This window comes from Lipophrys pholis (assembly GCF_963383615.2).
Source record: "Lipophrys pholis genome assembly, chromosome: 1".
Taxonomy (NCBI): Eukaryota; Metazoa; Chordata; class Actinopteri; order Blenniiformes; family Blenniidae; genus Lipophrys; species Lipophrys pholis.
Genome location: NC_137635.1, coordinates 26,719,006 through 26,737,832, shown reverse-complemented (window position 1 = coordinate 26,737,832; position 18,827 = coordinate 26,719,006). Strand labels below are relative to the sequence as shown.

General features: G+C 41.7%; 1 protein-coding gene across 1 annotated transcript in view; it reads right to left on the bottom strand.

Moving 5' to 3' along the window:
• yes1 (YES proto-oncogene 1, Src family tyrosine kinase) overlaps window positions 1-18,340 on the bottom strand; it is a 51,699-nt gene extending 33,359 nt beyond the window's left edge. Inside the window, exon 1 of the mRNA XM_080481837.1 lies at window positions 17,972-18,340. The gene's annotated coding sequence lies outside the window, so the exon portion shown is untranslated. The remainder of the gene's footprint in view (window positions 1-17,971) is intronic.
• Window positions 18,341-18,827: the final 487 nt, after the last annotated feature.

Genomic DNA, 18,827 nt, shown 5'->3' with positions numbered 1-18,827 from the left:
GCCGAACAAGAAGATGTAACACATGTGGGGATGATTCCCCATCCCGCAATTTCAAGTAACACTTCACTATCATTGAGTCAGATAAAGCAAAATCGTGCGTCTGCGTCAAACAGAGCCTCCTAGTATCTAAAGCAGGGGTCTTCAATTATTCCCCCCCCCGAGGGCCAAAATATGAGCAGCATGCCAAACCAAGGTCCAGAAGAGTCTAGGTTTTTTGCACTGTTATAGCTGATGTTACCAATATTAGAGACCGAGCACGAAAGGCGGCCTTGCCTGCAGGCCAGGACCCTAACTTTTTCCACGCCAGATTACGTCGCCATATTTTCAGCTAGAGACTTGATTCAAATTTTTAAACGTTGCCGCGTACGTTTGTAGGGCTTGATGAGTGGGTGAAAATCTTACATTGAAAGGCAAATTCCAGACTTCCTGTTGGATTTATGTCAGGGGTAGCAACGTGTGATATTTAGGTCTTGGTGAGACAAACAATTGAGTTTTGGTTTGATCTCTCTATGACATTCCTACGGGCCGTGGTGGCCGTTTTGGTTTTTCTAAGTGGTGCTAGAGAGACATTTTAGCACTCTCGGGGTTATTACAGTTTCCTTAATTCTATCGCCAGTCTTTATGAGTGTGCCACATTTGGTGAGTTTCTGAGCAAGTTTGCTGCAAAAAAGAATAATAATAATATTAAGAAGCAGTAGAGGAAGAGAAAGAGAAAGAGAAAGAGAAGAAGTAGAAGAAGAAGAAGCATTACACAAACAATAGGATCCTGGCCTGCTCGGTCCCTAAATACCCAACATGTTGACAGGAGAATGCCTCATCCCACAAACTGTCCCAAAAAGAAGTTGCTCTTTCAAGTGCCTTCAAAGGTGCAGCCAGAGTGGTGAAAGGCCATGCTGAAGGGCTGAAGGACTTTGTCTAAAAACTCCCAAAAGGAATAAACAGCACCAACTCGTTGCAGATGCATCGTCCATTGTGACGACCCTCAGAGAATATTTGGGACCGTGTGTGTGTGTGTTTGTGTTGTGATGGACTGCCCATCTGTCCAGGTGAACCTGCCTTCAACAGTTTTAATGAAAATCAAAGCTTAAAATGATGTAAATCATGTTTAGAGCAGCGCAATACAGGGAAACATTTGGATCGCTACTACAAATGTGAATGCTTCTGAAGTTTTTGACAGGTTTGATCAATCAGAAGCACCAAACTGCCGCAGCCAATAAAAGCATGAATCCCATGACGGTGAAAGCAGAGCTTCACCAAGTTACACAACATACAATCACATGTGGACGAGAAATCTGCAGCCCGTTGCTTCAGCCTGGCACACTAAGGGCAGCTTGACCTCATCTCCTGCACAGCCTGCCATGTCTTTGGGGGGAGAGAGGGCGGGGGCTTCCTTCCGAATCCATTCATGTCCATGAGGCCACCTGTTGTGTCTGTCAAAGAGTGAGGCTGTCAAGAGAGAAAGAGCCATCTCCAGGCTGTATAAACCAGAGGGACAGCACGGCTTGTTTACTCATCACAGCGAATATCCGGAATGTCAACATTTTCTGGTTTTGTTCAACTTCACTTCAGACAGCCGACATGTGCTTTTGGTCTTTTCCAGTGGAGGTTTGTCAAGGACATTATATTAGCAATACTAAGATCACGGTCTATGTGTATGCTTAGATACTGATAATATGACAGTTCATTCTAACCAGGACATTCTGACTGTTCATTCCAGGATAAGATTGTTCTGCTATCAGCCTGACGTATGATGGCAGAGCAAAAGAGATGGAACACAGCTATTCCGGATAACAACATTAGACAACAGCTTTCACGACACACTCTCTCATCCCCCGTTCTTTAAAGATGTCTGATTTCGGTTGGCAACAGATGCCATGACAGAAATGACCTGAAGCCCAACCTATTGTCAGGGTGTGGCCCCCACCCAGAAGAAAAATGTCGAACCACGGGAGTTGGACCCTCTGCTCGTCCTGAATGGAGTTGAATGTGAGACACATTCAGCTCCAGCACTGCGCATTGCGTATGACTATTTTTACTTTCTTTGCTAAATAAATGGTAAAACGTATCTTGCTGTTTTGAGACCCGTTTTAAACAACCAAGTATACGATCAAAGGACCGGGAGGAACCAGCGGGCTTAAGGCTGGGTTCCAACACTTGAGAACTGGAAGCTTCTAATCAGCAAACTGTAATGACAGTGTGAGTCTGAGTTGAGCCATGAGGACATTTAAGGAGTATGTGAAGTTCCTCCAAGTCCCTGAACCCAGGCCAGCGCCACCTGTCAGAGGGCCGCAGCCCATTCCAGCTGTGTGTGTGTGTGTGTGTGTGTGTGTGTGTGTGTGTGTGTGTGTGTGTGTGTGCGTGCGTGCGTGCGTGCGTGCGTGCGTGTGTGTGTGTGTGTGTGTGTGTGTGTGTGTGTGTGTGTGTGTGTGTGTGTGTGTGTGTGTGTGTGTGTGTGTGTGTGTGTGTGTGTGTGAATACAGAGCAGATACAGCCAATTGGAGCAGTATTAACAGAGGGATTACCATGGTAGAGGATTACTGAGGCACCAAAGTGGATAAGCACACCGACATGCAGTCAGGGACAGTCAATGTAAGAAGGCCACACAGGTCCGCCAGAGTGAACAGCCCGGTGTCTCCATTTAGCATTCCACGCTGTGCATACGCAGCACTTTACGATGAAAGTGAGTGACTGTGTACTGTACGCAGCGCGCTCACTTGGAATAGTGAATTAAACAAAGCGTTGAGGCAGAGAAATTTGTCTCAAGGCATTTCAGTAATCGAATTACTCAAGGAATTGTTTCAGCCACAGTCCACAAACTGCATGCTTTGTCCACACTTTAGACTTAGCGTCACAGGATGCTATGGCAGTCACCCTTGGAAATATTTTGAAGAGATGTTTGTTTTTAATGATGAAGATGATGAAGCCTCTGAAGGCATTCACCACAATATTGAGCTCTGAAACAGCAACATCAGTTCCTATGAGCTTACCGCTGAGGAAAACATTATATTGAAATCTATGGAACAAAATAATGAGGGCACTACCACTGTCAGGGAAATCAAGCATGCCATCAGAGAAAATCAGCAAAACTGGTACTCTGACCCAGGACATGAAGACTTCATTTACAAGTGCACTGCTTTGGATTTGGATTGGGGGTGTCAAGCTGTGGCTGTGGGTGCAGAGTGCTGGCTGGATAATGATCTGATTCAACTCACCTGAGGTGTCGGGTGGAACTCACTCACCCGATGATCGACACTACTTTACTGGGCTTGAGGCCATGTTTACACGTGCCTGGGCCTTTACAAAAGCCAACATTTCCACCTCGACCTTTAAAAAAAAAAAAAATACAAAAATTTCCACTGACCCACATATACACCTAGTTCGGAGCTGCAATGAGCATGCCAAACCTGTAGGGGGCAGTGTATCGAGAAGCATGAAGCCATGATGGGCAATCAGAATCCTGGAAAAAAGTACCACACCACGAATTGTTATGTAAATATCTGCCTACCCCTCTTTAGGTTCAGATTCAGATTCAGACACCTATATTTATCCCACAAGGGGCAATTCATTTGTAGTTCCCAGTTGTACATTTACATGCATGTACAACTGGTCGTCACTCATTAAATTTGTCAGGAATTAGCATGTGACATAGGGAAATGTCAGAACATAAGAAATCAATAAAACCAGAAGATAAGCATTTAGCAAGACAGCACAAGACAGTGAAAGTGTTAAGAACAGTAATAAAAACCAATAAATAAGACAAGAACAATATCATTCAAGATATTTATGGTAATTGCAATTGAATTTCTTATTTTATTGGGTGTAGTCTGTGTTTAAAAGCTTTATGGCAGAGGGAATTAAGGATTTTGTATACCTGTTGGTTTTTGTTTGAGTCAGAATCAGAATCGAATTTATTGTCATTGTTCAAGTACAACGAAATTTCTTATAAAGCTTGGGGGAAAGAGAGACAACAAGAGGAGAGGAGAAAAAAAGGCAGATTTCAGACTGCTCTAGGAGTGTACAGTTTGTAATTAGGAAAAAAACCACCTCAAGTACATTTAAAGCATCAACACAGATTACAACATATCATGTACAAGCACATGTGGGCATAGGAGAGGGGTGGGGTTGCGGCTCGCCGCCGAAGGGAGGGGGGTCAAAGCACACAGCCACATTCATAAGGCGCGCAGCTAGCCTACCCCCAACAGCCTCTGCGTGGGAGGGGGGGATGGGGCCATTGGAGGCGGTGAAGCAGTACTGTTTGCTTATCTGATGTTGTGAGATGACCTTTGATAGTCCTGAACAGAGACAAGTTTCCAGTGGGGCGGGTGTGAGGAGATATCAGGGAAGGACAGAGCCTCCGTTTTAATGTCCACATCCAGGAGAAATAGAAAAACAATCCAGCCTTCGGCGTCTGGACGTCTGGGGGAATCTGAATGTAGAGAAGATTTGTTTTCTTCTGTAACTTCAGCTTTCTCTCGTCCTAGAGTGTCTCTGGTCTACATGCTGCTCCAAATCAGTGGCCATTGTTAGCGATCCAGCAGAGCTCTGAATTTCTCCAAGTAGGTTTCCATTCCGCGTAAACGTTCAAGAGTTGCGTCATGCGTACTTTTGAGTTCGTTATCACATGAGTCTGAGCATTCAAAGCCCTGCACAGTCCCTCAGTGACGATTGGCAGCCTTCCCAATGCAGCTGCCAGCGTCTTCTCCACTTTGCGATAGATCAGGAAACCACCAGCTCCAATCAGCAGCAGACTTGTTGAACCCAATTATGTAGAGGTCTTCCACGTCCTCGATGGAAAGAATTGACAGACACACAATCCTCCAGCTGTCCCAGGAGTCGAGCATGTATCCGGCAGCAAATGTCCCATCGGGACATGTGGGCTCTCGCTTGCCCAATCGTCTTGTTGTGAAACGTTGGGGCACATAATAACATCTCCCTGAAGGCATGAGGGAAAATTCCTCAAACAGGACGTGGTCTGGTTGGCTGGTGATCCGTTTTGCTTTCTCAGCTACTTGTTCCTCCCAGATTGAGCCCAAGTCCCTCTGAGGAGTTCCAATAATTTTGGAGCACAGTTTGACGATATTATTCAAGCCGTTCACAGACAGCCCATTGTACCAGCAGGTACAGGGAAAGCGTAAAAGGCTGTCAATAAAAGATTGGTAAAAATTTTGTAAAATTGTGTCCCAGACATTAAAAGAATTTAGCTTGCTCATTTAATGGACTCTTTGTTTACCCCATTTGGCAATGAGCTCAGTGTTTAAGTCAAATTTGATTTGTGAGTCAAACACAGCGCCAAGATATTTAGATCCAAGAAGTTATCGCACCATTCCACATAAAAGCTGGTAAGGCCTGACCGTGGTCGGAGTCTTGGGCTAGAAGACTCAGTAAGACAGTGTCATCTGAGAATTTCACAATACAGCTGCCTTCCTGTGATGTTCTGCAGCTGCCTGTGTATGTGATAAAAAGCAAGGGAGACAGGACACAACCCTGAGGTGAGCCTGTGTTTGAAAGTTGTCTGCTGAACATATGTCCGTTCACCAACACTTGCTGGATTCTGTTTATTAATAAATCTAACAGCAACACTAAAAACTGGACAGATAGATTAAAATACGATGCAAGGTGGTCAATTGAAATGTGAGGTTGCATCTTATTAAAAGCCGAAGAGACGTCGGCGAATAAAATCCTTTTATGGGACTTTAGTTTCTCTTATATACTTTGTCCAGAATAAAACGTTTGGCATCGTCAACACCCTTGCCACTTTGATAGGCAAACTGTAAAGGGTCTATTTTGCCACTTATAATAGGAATCACCATGTCTTTTATAACCCTTTCAAAAATTTTCATGACCCAAGATGTAAGTGCAATCGATCTGAAGTAATTTAATTCCTTGGCATTTTGGCATTTAGGAATTGGTATGATGGTGGATGTTTTCCACACTGTGGGTGTCTGACCCCGATCCATATGGAAGCGAATATGGCTCAAAAATCGAATTGAAATGTTTCAACAGAAATACTTTTTTATTTTCAGATTAAACTGCATTTTTTGACTCATAAATAAAAATTAATAATCCAAACTGTATTTTCATTTTCTTTGACAAGGCTGCTTATTCTGTGACTTCATGAAAAAGAAAAAGAAAAAGAAAATGATGATTAAGATTTAATTCTAAAAAGACGCTCCAGCAAATAGTGACCAAAATTCATTTTAAATTGTCAAATTTGAAAATCAAAATGCATTAGCATAAATACTTTTTATTTCAAGGATATAGCTGCATTATCTGACTCATAAATTAAATTAATAATAGTTTATTCAAACTGCACATGTTGCACATTTTATGGCAGAACTCAAAAGAAAACCTAAAGAGAGAATTACTTTTTCGTTTTCATGTCCGACCTGCAAAAAAAGGATCAAAATTCAATTCGACTCAGCATTTCCAAGCAGCGCAGGAGAGTGACGTCAGAGGCTCTACTGATTCTGATTGTACTGCTCATCTAATACACCAGGGGGCGCTGTGCATGTTTGAGCTTGTGCAAGAGACGAGACATGAGGGGCAAAGCAGCTCTTTAGAGTTACTGAACAACTAGAATCAGTTTAATAAAAACTGAATCGTTCAATGCTTGTCTGGAGGAGCCCCGACTGTGTACCACCGTACGTTCAGCCGCCGCAGTGCGTTCAGTGGCCGCGGTGCGTTAAACGACCTCCGTACATTCAGTGGCCGCGGTGCGTTCAGTGGCCGCGGTGCGTTAAACGACCACCGTACGTTCAGCCGCCGCAGTGCGTTCAGTGGCCGCGGTGCGTTAAACGACCACCGTACGTTCAGCCGTCGCAGTGCGTTCAGTGGCCGCGGTGCGTTAAACGACCACCGTACCTTCAACGACCACCGTACCTTCAACGACCACCGAACCTTCAACGACCACCGTACCTTCAACGACCACCGAACCTTCAACGACCGCGGTGCGTTTAACGACTGTACATTCAGTGACTGGAAAAACCTCACAGTACGTGAGCAGATCACTGAACAAGCAGCGTTCCCTCGCTATGAGAGAATCTGACAATACGCCTCTGCCACGCTGTTTTCTCACTTTCCTGGTTTCACCGTTCAGATGCGAGGCAGTCAGAGGAAGGAGACGGCGACTGACGTCACTCTCCTGCACCGTTTGAAAATGTGAAGTCAAATTTAATTCTGAGCCTTTTTTTGCACAGCGGACATGAAAGTGAAAAAGCAATCCCCTCTGTAACAATCCCCTGTGAAAATGCAGTTTGGATGATGCATTAATAATTTGATTTATGAGTCAAACTATGCAGTTAGAACCTTGAAATGAAAAGGCATTTCTGCTAATGCATTTCAATTTTCAAATTTGATATTTCAAAATTAATTTTGGTCACTTTTTGCTGGGGCATCTTTTGAAAAGTAAAACTTAAACGTCATTTACTTTTTCATTTTAATTGAGTCACAGAATAAGCAGTCTTGAAGAAGAAAATGAAAATGCAGTTTGGATGATTGATTATTATTTTTTTATATGAGTCAGAAAATGCAGTTTAATCTGAAAATGAAAAAGCATTTCTCTTAATACATTGCAAACAGATTTTTGAGCCTCATTCGCTTCAATAGATCCACACACATCTGCAACAATTTACAAAAGACTCCATTTAGCTGTTCAGCACAGTAACGCAGTGTGAGTCCACAGATGGAATCAGGACCTGCTGCTTTCCTTACGTTAATCTTCTGTAATATACCTTTGACATGTCCCTGGGTTATCAAAATGTCATTTTCAATAGGGCGACCTTTTCAGAAAGTCAGTTTCAAAGTGTATTTTTTTATACAACAGTTTGTGTGGGAAATGGCGTGCACCTTTATAGATGAAGCCCCAGGTCATTAGTGGATGTTAATGAGACAGTTGGAGACGTGATTTACTCTCGAAGGTTTCAAAGTCTGGGTTGACAGTAAACAGAGCTACTCTCAGATCATACTCAGTTTGAATGGTTTCATGGTCAAGCACTTCACTACAGACCACACACTGGGGTTTTCTCTCTGTTTTTATTCTCAATGTATGAAAATCCGTATTTTAAATACTACAAATAATACAGTTTGCAGCCATCTGGCAGGGTAATGTAGTAGCACTGTGCTAACCAACTTTTCATGACAACATGTTAGGACGTATTTTACACTCAAAACACTGCAAAGTAACACAACAACGTACAATGTTTTCAAAACTGTTGTACAGCGAGGCGGCCACTCTGCCGCCAGATGTCACCATCTTAAAACACCAGCTCGCTGACCGCGGCATTAAAACAATCAAAAGCAGCTCCTCCACGCTGCAGCAGGCGATTCACCTCCGTGAAGCTGTGTCCGACTCCACGTAAGACTCTGTGAAAATAGTCCAAATCGTTTGTGCTGCGTTAAGAGCTGGAAACACTGCTGTTTGTGCTGCGTTGCTGCGATGAGATGACGACATCATGCAGACCCCCACATTGTCCAAATTGAACAAAAAATATTTGTACTGCTTCCTTTTCTGACCTGATATTACTCTCAAGTTGCATTTTGGGAGAATACATGCAAACATTTCTACAGTTCATACTTGCCTGTAGAGAGGAGTTAATTACAGCCCGGCCTGTCACGATAATCAATAAATCAATTAATTGCACGCTAATTAAAAATAAGCTCGATAAGTTTGCCAGGCTGGATAATGTTTCCTTTACCAAAGACGTCACTGTGAGCGGCGCTCATTCTGGTGTTTGTGAACGGCGCTCTCACAGTTTAATGTTGTTTTAGAGAGTTGCCAGATTTCTGAGCCTTCCAGTGAGAACCCGGTAAGGCTCAATGTAAACAGGCCTTATGATGTAGGGGGAAAACAGCCAATCTGGCAACAGCAGCCACCTGAGTGGCCCCGCCTACTACGTCATCAAAATGTGAACCATCACGACAAAAACAAGTAAAATACAGCAGCACTACCTCAGACTCTGCCTCCACCATTATTACTTCATCTTCGTATGGTTACAGTACTTTCTGGACGACAAGCTGCTACTTTTTTTTTTTTACATACTTTGACGACTCAGCTTTTTAAGGGTTAACAAGCTTCATGCTGCTGATACGGGTGATGCGTTCAGGTGCATCACGTAACTCCAAAGCTCGCAGCAACATATTGAAAAAAAAGAATTATGAACTAGTTCATTTTTGGAACTATGAATTTAGAACTCTGAACGGAACTAGTTCATATTAAAATTTGTGAACTGAACTTTGAACTCGTTCATGTAGAAACTGAACTTTCCCAACGCTGCCTGTCAATCACTCTTGTGTGGGGAGGGGTGGGGGGGACCTGGCACACCTGAGAGCAGCATGAGACCCCGTGAGGAGGAGCGGGAGACATGACGTTGTTTTGATTCTTTATTTTGGATATTTACAAAGTTTTTTTCATAATACAATTCAGATTTTAAATATTCTTAAGAAATAAAAGTTTATTTATCTTTAAAAGGGTATACTTGCATTATTATACTAGTGGAAAAATGGTATCAAAATGGCAATATTATCGTTTATCTCAATAATTTCTGGGACAATTTATTGTCCAGCAAAATTTGTTATCGTGACAGGCCTCGCTCCACCAGTCGGTTTTGGCCCACGGGCCTTATGTTCTCTGCTGTTATGTGAAAGTGAAACTTAAGTACACATGACATCAAACTCGTCATCCACCCTGTGCGCTAGGCTCCGACCCTCTGCGGGGATTTTCGGGATCGTTACGTTATGTTACGGGCATGGAAGTGAACCCAGAGTGTAGTACTGAGGCAATCATGTATAACCCGGTAACATGATTGTAACTAACTTCACTTCCAGGTCTTGTATGGCGTTATGACCACAGACTGAGGTCTGCATGAGGCTACTAAACGCATCATTAATATTTTGTACCCACAGAACTTCTTTATCATGAAGCCAGACTTTTGGTTCATCAGTAACTACTAAACTACATACTACTGGAAATGAAAGCTTGGATTTGTCAGCAATAAAATTATCCTTTTAATGGCTTCATGTGAAAGAGAACTTTAATCAGAGTGTTTACGTAGATTGTCATAATAATCGGCTGTAGAGCAGCGTTCTATCATTCTACACCTCCATTCCTCCATGTTGAAGCTTTTGATTCAGACACGTCCAAAAATAAAGTCAAAGGAGCAGAAATTCACTATGAAATGCTCAAATGCTAAAAAAATAAGCACCAAGCTAAAGTTGTACGCTGTTTTTCCACCGTCCTTTTAGAAGATTGGCTGTCCAAATGACGTCTAAAGGTAGATTTGCGTCAATTAAAAAATTATTTAAAAAAGATTCAAGCTTTAACCCAGGTTTAAAAACAGAGTTGCACTCGGTCAAGATGATTAAAATATGTTGGGAGTCCAATGGCCGAGTCAAATAACAAGGAGTCGAGACAAGTGTTCCCTTTATAGCTGTCCAGCCTCGAAGCGTAGCTGGAGCGACTAATGACGTCTGGCTCGTAGCAGGTAACTTCCAGTGGTCCGGGTTAACACGGCGAAGGACTTGACAACAAGGCAGGAGCTTCTACAGCTGAACTCGGCTTTATTTCCACTTTTGCCCTACAATCGCGGGATACGAATCCCTGTAAGAGGGCTAACTCTCACCGGGTCGCTAACAACAATACACAGAACGTTAGACATAGAGCTATAGACACAGAGCTACTTCATAGAGCTACACACAAAAGATTCTTACCAGAACACACCTCTGTCCAACATCACAGTTGCATGTTTTCCAACTCGTCACAAGAGGGCAGTATTGCAACACAAGGCTGTGTGTGTGTGTGTGTGTGTGTGTGTGTGTGTGTGTGTGTGTGTGTGTGTGTGTGTGTGTGTGTGTGTGTGTGTGTGTGTGTGTGTGTGTGTGTGTGTGTGTCCTCTCACTGCCACGTAGCAGCAGGCAGCTGCATGAGACTCGGAGAGAGACAGATCCCAGCCGAAGCACACTGCTCGAGCAAATCATTGTTAATCGAGAACCGTTTCAAATAAAGACAAAAGTAGACAATAATTCAAAGCACAAGACCCGTAGCTACATATTGGTGTAGTTTAATCAACCTTTAACCATGTTTAGTAGGTGAAATGTGTGTTTAAACCCACGTGGGCAAGAAAGCGGCATCCGGAACTTTGATGGCTAATTAAAAAAACCCGCTGGATTAGTCTAAAAGTTGAACAGAATTATTGAGCAGGAGAGTCTCCTCTATCATTTCATAGTTTTTTGAAGGCGATACGATACTCGCCCTCAGAGGAACTTTAAACTGGGGCGAGGAGGCGGGATACGGTGTTCAAAACTTTGACGGTTAATAAAAACAAAACCGCTCCACGACTGAAAATGATATTCTGGATTATTGAGGAGGAGAGTCTCCTCTGTCATTTAGTAGGTTTCTGAACTTGATAGATATTCATGCTCAGAGTAGCTAGTGTTTGCAAATCTTATTTTGAAAGGCAAATTGTGGACTTCCTGTCGAATTTAGGTCGGGGTCCCAGCATGTGATTTGTAGGGCTGGATGAGATGAATAATTGAGTTTTGGTTTGATCTCGCTACGACATTCCTACGGGCCGTGGTCGCCGTTTAAGTGTTTTTGGTGGCTGTTATAGTGTTTGTAGGTGGCGCTAGAGAGCACATTTTGGCACTCTGGGTTATTTTATACATTTTCTTATAATGTTATCCAGTGTTAATGAGTGTGCCAAATTTGGTGAGTCTTTGAGCATGTTTAGGGGGTCAAATGTATTCTCCTTCAGAGGTTTAGGGCCGTTTTTGGTAGAAAATCGTTCTTTGAAAGGCAAACTGTGGACTTCCTGTCAGATTTAGGTCCGGGGTACCAGCGCGTGATATTTAGGTCTCGGTGAGATGAACAATTGAGTTTTGGTTTGATCTCTCTACGACATTTATACGAGCCATGGTGGCCATTTTGGTTTTTCTAGGTGGTGCGAGAGAAAGTTTAGCATTCTGGGGGTTCATTTTTGCAGTTCCTTAATTCTATCGCCAGTCTTTATGAGCGTGCCACATTTGGTGAGTTTATTTGCGAGTTTGCTGCAATAAAGTAATAATAATAAGAAGAAGAAGAATCATTACAAATACAATAGGGTCCTGGCCTCCAGGCCCAGGCCTCCTTTGCAGGAGCCTTTCTGCTCGGTCCCTAATAATGATGGACTTGGACTGACCGATATATCGGAAAAACAATATCGTCAGTGCAATATTGGTACGTGCAATATCCCTATCGCAAAAATGTAATTTCTAAGTATTAAATGTATTAATGTGTATGTGTATTTTTACAAGCACACTTTCACGAATCCGACGTGAGCTTAAATGTGTCCCAAACAAGGTGTTTCGCTACTGGCCAGCGCGAGCACGCTCTCAGTAGAGGCGGAGGACACTGTAGCAAAACAAACATGGTGGGAGACAACGAGGAGAATGAAGAGGAAAGTAGAGAAGAACTTGTAGCTAAAAGGCACTGCACCTCCAGAATTTAGGACTACTTCGGTTTTACAACACAAGACATATCACAGACGCAAGTACTTTACAAGTCAGGCCGAAAAATAGTGGCTACGTCAGGCGGAAACACAACGAATCTCCACAGCCACCTTCAACACAACCACAAGGAATTGTATGCTGTATATTTACAATCTAAAACTCCACAGCCTACTCCACAAAAGAAAGGCAAATTTGCAAACGAACATTAATGAAAGTTTTGCTTCTGCCGCTCCTTATGAGAAAACTTCAAAGAGACACAAAGCTTTAACTACAGCCATTACGTCATATATAGCAAAATACATACTCTCCGTTAATGTTGTGTGTAAAGAGGGTTTTTTTGAACTGATAAAGGAGTTCGACCGGAGATATCAAGTGCATCCATCCATCCATTTTCTCCCGCTTATCCGTTTCCGGGTCGCGGGGGTGACAGTCTGAGCATCGTCACCCAGATCACATTGCACCAATTAAGAACCTTCCTGCAGGTGGTGAGCCCACAGGAAGTATCACGTGCACTCTCGAACCTATTTTTCCCAAGTTGCCATTCCGGAGATGTACGACATGTGTGAAGTCTGTAAAAGTAGAGCTTATTGAAGTGGACTTTTATGCTGGCACCACCGACGTGTAGTCCAGTCGAACTACTGAGCCCTATATGAGCTTCACTGTTCACTTTTTGACAAGAAAATTTGAACTCCGTACGCGCTGCCTGGACGTCGCCTACTTCCCCAACTCACACACCGGTGAAGACATTGCTGCTGCCCTGCCGGATGTTCTGAGCGACTGGAACTTGCCTGAATACAAACAAGTGGCCATCACAACAGACAATGGAGCGAATGTGGTGACGGCTGCCGAGGTCAACAACTGGCTCAGACTGCAGTGCTTTGGTCATCGCTTACATCTGGCCATTGGTGAGTGTTTATGATGAGCAATTACTATTTATATTTGACTTATCAACATTCTTAATATGTTATAACACTTAAGTGACCACATTTAGCAGTACAATTTTTCTTTACTGCAAGTTAAAATTATTTAGCATTTATTCATGTATTTATTTCAGTAAAAAATGCATTTAGATTAAGCTTTTCTTGTATTTGTGTATTTTGTTTCACAGAATGCAGTCAAAGGTGATGATTGCATTACAAGAGCTGTTGGACTTTGCAAGAAGTTGGTGGGACACGTCTCCCATAGTTGGAAAGAGAAGACTGCCGTGTAAAACGCACAAAGAGACCACAACGTCCCAGAGCATGCTTTAATGACAGAATGCCCTACCAGGTGGGGATCCAGACAACAGATGATTCAGAGAGTTCTTGAGCAGCAGAAAGCCCTGAGTGACGTCCTAGCAGGCAACAGGAAGTCGAGACATTTGGTTCCAACTTTGCAGGATGTGGATGTTCTGGAATCCATAAACCAGGCATGGCAGCCTTTCAAGTGAAAGCTATGTTAGTGTTTCATATGTGAAACCAGTACTCCACGTTTTCAACACCTCAGTCCTTGCTGCAAAAGAACTGGACAGTGATTTGACGAAATCCATTAAGAAGAAGATCCTGGACTACTTGAACTCAAAATATGACAACTCAACCACCCAAGAACTGCTGGATATGGCCTGCCTCATGGATCCTCGGTTTAAAGCAGGGTACATCAGCAGTGACAACTTGCATTACATCAAAGAGTGATTTCAGAATCTGAAGCAACATTTCCAATGGTAAATGGTGTATACACAGTGATATGTTCAAACTTTGTTTAATAACAATCTAATAATTTACTAATTTTAATTTCTAAATCTTAAGGAGCAAAGCCATGATGCTCAACGTGACCACATGGATCAACCAGAAGACATCTAAAGGAAGCCAGAAAGTCCCTGGGCAGTTTTTTCAAGTGTGTCCCAGCTCCAACATCTACTACAGCATCATCACATGCAGTGGAGGTGGAACTCAACAGCTTCCTCGTGTCTCCCACCATTGACAGCGAAGATGACCCTCTATCTTGGTGGCGTGTTTATCAGGTCAATTTCCCACTCTTAAGTAAATTGGCCAGAAAGTACCTCTGTATACCAGCGAGTAGCTCACCATCAGAGACTTTTCAGTACATCTGCTAATGTCGTTACATGCCAACGCACTTCATTAAAACTGGCCAAAGTCAACATGTTGGTTTTCCTGGACACTTTGTTTATTTATATATATTTTTTCATTTAATTTAGTGAATGTCTGGTCACGCTGAGTTTACAGGTATTCAAATGTTTGTTCCAAAACAGCAAGGGAAAGTTTTCAATGATTAGTTGTAAAGCTCTTGCTTCAAAATGCTTGTAATTTGCACTTTAAGTTTACAGATTATCTTTTTCCAGGTACAAAAACTGAATGTTGTAGTTTTGACAGAAATGATTGCTAATTTGCGTGAATAACATATGTGCACATAATAATGTGTTTTAATGCAAATAAAATGTCGGCAATATTCGTAATACCTGAGTATTTTTTTGTCTGTAGAATAAAGTCAAAGGTAACTCCAAGCAAGCTTTAAGGATTTAAAGGTCAACAGGTGTAAATATATGTACCTTACTACATTTGGTAATAATTGAGTTTTGATTTTAATTGCTATCTTTACTTTGTTAATCATTTTTTCATATGGTTTATGCAGATTACACTTTTAGGTGAAAGAAAAAGAAATGGCAATAATATTGTTATCGCAATACTAGACACCCATATCGCAGTAATTTCCAATATCGTGCAGCCCTATGATAGACCATCACTTTGAGTACCCTTCATTTAACTGTTTGGAAGACTTTTCATCAAATCAGATGTTTTAGCTGCAATAGCTATCCCAGCAGTTGATCTTATTATCCTTTTGGCTTTATCATTCATTAAACCTGCTTTAACTGGATAAAACAATATGCAATAAAATATTTGACTGTTTCAGAGATTTTCACTATTGTACCCATTTTAACTGTTTTGCCTTCTTGGTCAACATAACTTCTAAATATCATGTTAGGAACACAATGTTTCTCTGTACCTTGGCCCGGGACAACAATCAATACATCAATTAACTGAACAATAAATGAGTGGAAAGAGGAAGTTTAGGGAATTCTATTTTCACATACCGTGGCCCCAAACTTTGTGATATCTGTGAGATTGGTAGATAGGAAGCACATCAGCACACACAAAAATATAACGACACTCAACCTCTAAACCCAACAGGAAGTTCGCCATTTGGCGTTAACAGTGAAAATTTTGTGTTGAACTCCTCCTATAAGGTAAATCCAAGAGACGTCCTATTTTACCTGTATATACAACAGTCCTTCTCGATAAAAAGGGTATCAAAAAGCTCAAATGTTAAAGGGCGTGGGCATAGCAGCCTGCCAAAAATCTGATCGGTCGCCATGAAACAGGAAGTAAGGTGTACCTCTGCTGCTGTGTACATGCTGCAATGGCCCTAAAAATGTACATGTTTGAGCAAAGACCTCCCTTGATCAAATCCATATACCAATCAATATCCATACACAGACATAGCGCTACCTGCTGGCAACAGGAAAGAGCATGTTTTGATGGACAGACAAGGCCTGCACCAAACCTCTATATGCACCACTGGGTGTGTGAGGACTGGTTCAATGCAGCTTGCAGCTTTCATTCAGTTTGGATTCTGTGTAAGCTTTTCACTTCAAACTGCTGGTTAAAGGTCATTTTGAATGTTTTCTCTGCTGTGCAACATCATTAACATGTATTAAAATATGGTTTAATGGAAGCTGCATGGTGCCACTGCAGTGGGGCCACATGTTTCAGACCTGGATTTAAAGTATATATGAATGTTTGTGATGTCAAAATATATACGTGACAGTATTTTTAAAGAAGTATTCCAGCTGCGTGCGTGCGCACATGCGTGTGATTGGGAGATTGGGAGATTGGGTGAGGAAGCAGGAGGGTGGATAGTTAAACTTTCATTATATAAAAAGAAATCTCAGCACATTTGAAGCTGCTCTGTTTGTGTTCATGTAGATAAAAAGTTGGTGTGTATAGATAGTTGGTGTATAAAGAGTTAGTGTATAAAGAGTTAGTGTATTATATTTAGTCGGTGTATAAAGAGTTGGGGTATAAATTTAGTTGGTGTATATATTTAGTCGTTGTATAAAGAGTTGGTGTATAAAGAGTTAGTGTATATATTTAGTCAGTGTATAAAGAGTTGGTGTATATGGAGTTAGTGTATATATTTAGTCAGTGTATAAAGAGTTAGTGTATTATATTTAGTCGGTGTATAAAGAGTTGGTGTATAAAGAGTTAGTGTATATATTTAGTCGGTGTATGAAGAGTTGGTGTATAAAGAGTTAGTGTATATATTTAGTCAGTGTATAAAGAGTTGGTGTATATGGAGTTAGTGTATATATTTAGTCAGTGTATAAAGAGTTGGTGTATATATTTAGTCGGTGTATAAAGAGTCGGTGTATAAAGAGTTAGTGTATATATTTAGTTGGTGTATGAAGAGTTGGTGTATAAAGAGTTAGTGTATATATTTAGTCGGTGTATAAAGAGTTGGTGTATATATTTAGTCGGTGTATAAAGAGTTGGTGTATATATTTAATTGGTGTATAAAGAGTTAGTGTATATATTTAGTCGGTGTATAAAGAGTTAGTGTATATATTTAGTCGGTGTATAAAGAGTTGGTGTATATATTTAATTGGTGTATAAAGAGTTGGTGTATATATTTAATTGGTGTATAAAGAGTTAGTGTATATATTTAGTCGGTGTATAAAGAGTTGGTGTATATATTTAATTGGTGTATAAAGAGTTGGTGTATATATTTAATTGCCGTATAAAGAGTTAGTGTATATATTTAGTCGGTGTATAAAGAGTTAGTGTATATATTTAGTCGGTGTATAAAGAGTTGGTGTATATATTTAGTCAGTGTATAAAGAGTTAGTGTATATATTTAGTCGGTGTATAAAGAGTTGGTGTATATATTTAATTGGTGTATAAAGAGTTAGTGTATATATTTAGTCGGTGTATAAAGAGTTGGTGTATATATTTAGTCGGTGTATAAAGAGTTAGTGTATATATTTAATCGGTGTATAAAGAGTTGGTGTATATATTTAGTCGGTGTATATATTTAGTCGGTGTATAAAGAGTTAGTGTATATATTTAGTCGGTGTATAAAGAGTTGGTGTATATATTTAATTGGTGTATAAAGAGTTAGTGTATATATTTAGTCGGTGTATAAAGAGTTAGTGAGGACCAGGACTGACTGAACGCTTACTAACTCTTTATACACCGACTAAATATATACACTGTTTCTCAGTCTTTCACATTGCAGATCTTCTGCCTCCACAAAACGACCGGATTATAAAAAGCTCCATTACAGCCTCGCAGTTCAATGTGAAGAGTCACAACAACACAGTTTTTAGAAACTATTTTCCCCACAAACTTTGCCGGAGTCTCGCCCCGCTAGGCCCGGACCGCTTCACTTCACTTCACCGGGACTTTCCTTCGGGATCGGCCTTTTCCTCGTTTCTTACCTTTAAACGGAGCCTCGCCGTGTTTCCTGCTGCATGTGTCCTGTGATCATTCCTTTATTGTGGATTTCCGTGACGATCGAGCCGAGAAAAGCCGTGAAACAGCGTCAATCACAGCTTCGTACCGAGCGGCCGCTGCCGCCCGCGCTGGTCCCGAGGAGAGGCCACGCCGCCGGCCAGCACCGCCACTGGAGCTCCGCTCGGACCCGGGAGAAGTTGAGCACCGTCCGGCCGGCGCTGGAGCGGTTTACTCCAAACACACACACACATACACACGCACACACACACGCACACACAAAGCCCGGGATACACACCGGGGACACACACTCTCACACACACGCACACACACACTGTTAGAGCCCAGGCCAACTCAAGGAGTCGTGCTGCGTTCAGGAGCTCACAGCACAATCAGACATTCCACTCTCACCTCATTCTCACCAGCTTTCAACTCTCACTGCAAAATGACTGTAGGACAACGCGTCCACCCAGAGGGACACATGAAATGATGTTCTTAATAACTCTACTGCTTGAAAGGAACCCAAATTCCTGGAAATGACCCCCTAAAATAAACAGAACAGCTGAACAAGCCGAATAATACTCTAAAATATATATTTTTTAATCTGTACATGTAAAGTTTTTCTTCAAGTCCAGTGAAAAGCAACACTGTGGTATTTTGTGTGCGCATTAGAAGCTGTGATGCTCTCATCCCTGCTCCATTGCAGAGCCAAGCACATGTAAAACCATTTAAATACATCTCCAACAAAACAATACAAACGCTGTCATCTAAGACACTTCAACTAAATCTGTTGATTGTTTCTGAAGATTTTCATGATTAAAATTAGTGCAATTATTTATTTGT